Source organism: Trachypithecus francoisi, unplaced genomic scaffold, assembly GCF_009764315.1.
Source record: "Trachypithecus francoisi isolate TF-2019V2 unplaced genomic scaffold, Tfra_2.0 Lachesis_group4, whole genome shotgun sequence".
NCBI classification, from domain to species: Eukaryota; Metazoa; Chordata; class Mammalia; order Primates; family Cercopithecidae; genus Trachypithecus; species Trachypithecus francoisi.
In genome coordinates, this window is record NW_022681469.1 from 74981767 (window position 1) to 74985024 (window position 3258).

Here is a 3258-nt window from a genome sequence, read left to right on the forward strand (position 1 = left end):
GAATTGGATGTATATTGTCATACGTTCATATTACTACGAAAGACCTAAGCGTGGTCATAAACATGCCAATAAATTCTAACAGTCACAAGGGGAGAGATCTTATCTGATTTTTATTCATATCTGCATTATCAATGTGTAAAATACAATTGTTTCAATAAAAATTTATTGGATTAACTAATGAGATATCACTTATAAAAAGAAAGAAAGATATGTGATCTAAAAGACAGTTTATGCAAACGTAATTGGTTGCTTTCCCATAGTTTGTTGAAAGTTTATACACCAAGAAAATTTCAATCCTAACATGAATCTACAGAGACTTTCCACATGTACATTTGAGTCTCCAAGTTTCATAAAGAATGATACAAGGAGAACAAAATAAAGGAGAGCATGTAACTTAAATTTATTTTACCCTTAAATAATATCTATTATAAACAAAATTAATTTTATAAAGATTTGAAAAACATTACAGAATGAAATGAGACTACAGAGACAAGAGTGAGAAGATGCTATGTATAAAACTTAGACAACAGACTTTCCACATACACAAAATTAGTGTTGTAGTGTTTTTTAAAGTAACAGCAAATTATAAAGATAAAATTACAGGGCAAGTGCGCGTGTGCTGCCTCCGTCAGTCCAAGTCGGGAACATGGCCGTATGGTTGCTGTGGGCGGGCAGGCGCCAGGTGCAGTGCCTACTGGCCTCGAGTGCCGCGTGAGAGCAAGGGATGGCAGCTTCCATTCAGCACTGCCACCCAGATAACTGCTGGTGTGGACTGCTGTTCTGAGGACCCTCCTGGTGAGCTGGGCCCTCTCTTGCCAAACGAGCCTTAAGGGTAAAGCTGTTAAACTGGAGAAGGAAGTCCAGGATTTAACCATGAGATAGCAGAGAGCTGTAGCTGATTGTGAAAACATAAGGAGGCAAACTGAGAGATGTGTGGAAGATGCCAAGATAGGTGGCTGACATTTTGGAGAAGACTACACAGTAGATTTCTGAAGAATCAGAACCTGGGAACCAGAAGCTCACTCTGGAGAAGTTCTTCCGAGGGCTGTCACTTTTAGAAGCAAAGCTGAAAAATGTGTTTGTCAAGCATGACCTGGAGACGCTGTCACCCATTTGTGACAAATACGACCCCCAAGAGCATGAATTCATCTGTCATGTAACAGCTGCTGTTGGGGTGCAGCCTGGCACCGTGACATTAGTGAGACAAGATGGCTACAAACTTTATGGCTGCACCATTAGACTTGCCCATGTGGAAGTGGCAGTGGAGTCTCAGAGAAGACTGTGAAGAGGCCATCGGGAACTGGATGTTCTCCCAGAGTCCAGTCACCTATGCTTCTTTTATTTATTAAACTAGGTTTGTATTGTTTTGTACATGAGGTACTTCATGTGATTTGTTTTGGATTTAGTCCTACTGGCTTTATTTCTAAGATATTCTATTGATTTAATGTGACCTGTTTGATCTCATCAGAAGTCTTACCATTGGGCATTTGAACAGTGTGACAAGTGTCCCAATAGCCTGTATCAAAACATGCTTAGGAAAATTAGTACTCTGATGAATTTGAATCCAAAAGCCTTTTAACTATATGTTTACAACTACATGTTCCTTCCTAGTGGTTCCTATAGTAGGGACTGTATAGGATCTTGTATTTTGTGGAAAAAGGAGATGGTACGGATTGGTTCAACATTTGGGTACTTACAGGATAAAGCTTCATGGTTGTAGATAGAGACACAAAGAACCCTTCCATAAATCAATGAATCCAGGAGCTGTTTTTTTTTTTAAAGATTAATAGATAGACCACTAGCTAGACTAATAAAGAAAAAAAGAGAGAAGAATCAAATAGACACAATGAAAAATGATAAAAGAGATATCACCACTGATCCCACAGAAATACAAAATACCATGAGAGAATACTATAAACACCTCTACTCAAATAAAATAGAAAATATAGAAGAAATGGATAAATTCCTGGACACCTTCCCAAGAATAAACCAGGAAGAAGTCAAATCCCTAAATAGACCAATAACAAGTTCTGAAATGGAGGAAGTACTTAATAGCCTACCAACCAAGAAAAGCCCAGGACCAGACAGATTCACAGCTGAATTCTACCAGAGGTACAAAGAGGAACTGGTACCATTCCTTCTGAAACTATTCCAAACAATAGAAAAAGAGGGACTCCTACCTAACTCATTTTATGAGGCCAGCATCATCCTGATACCAAAACCCAGCAGAGACATAACAAAAAGGAAAATTTCAGGGCAGTATCCCTGATGAACTTCGATGTGAAAATCCTCAATAAAGTACTGGCAAAATGAATCCAGCAGCACATCAGAAGGCTTATCCACCACGAAAAAGTTGGCTTCATCCCTGGGATGCAAGGCTGGTTCAACATATGCAAATCAATAAACATAATCCATCACATAAACAGAACCAATGACAAAAACCACATGATTATCTCAACAGATGCAGAAAAGGCCTTCAATAAAATTTAACACCGCTTTATGCTAAAAACTATCAATAAACTAGGTATTGATGGAACATATCTCAAAATAATAAGAGCTATTTATGACAAACCCACAGCCAATATCATCCTGAATGGGCAAAAGCTGGAAGCATTCCCTTTGAAAGCTGGCACAACACAAGGATGCCCTGTCTTACCACTCCTATTCAACATAGTATTGAAAGTACTGGCCAGGGCAATCAGGCAAGAGAAAGAAATAAAGGGTATTCAAACAGGAAGAGAGGAAGTCAAATTGTCTCTGTTTGCAGATGACATGATTGTATATTTAGAAAACCCCATCGTCTCAGCCCAAAATCTCCTTAAGCTGTTAAGCAACTTCAGCAAAGTCTCAGGATACAAAATAAATGTGCAAAAATCACAAGCATTCCTATACATCAACAATAGAGAGCCAAATCATGAGTGAACTCCCATTCACAATTGCTACAAAGAGAATAAAATGTCTAGGAATCCAACTTATAAGGGATGTAAAGAACCTCTTCAAGGAGAACTACAAACCACTGCTCAAGGAAATAAGAGAGAATACAAACAAACGGAAAAACATTCCATCCTCATGGATATGAAGAACCAATATCATGAAAATGGGCATACTCCCCAAAGTAATTTATAGATTCAATGCTATCCCAATCAAGTTACCACTGACTTTCTTCACAGAATTAGAAAAAACTACTTTAAATTTCATATAGAACCAAAAAAGAATGCCTATAACCAAGACAATCCTAAGCCAAAAGAACAAAACTGC

The 3258-nt window shown here is 38.1% G+C and overlaps 1 pseudogene; it reads left to right on the forward strand.

The window, feature by feature from the left end:
• Positions 1-640: 640 nt before the first annotated feature.
• LOC117073780 lies at positions 641-1285 on the forward strand (annotated as a pseudogene).
• Positions 1286-3258: the final 1973 nt, after the last annotated feature.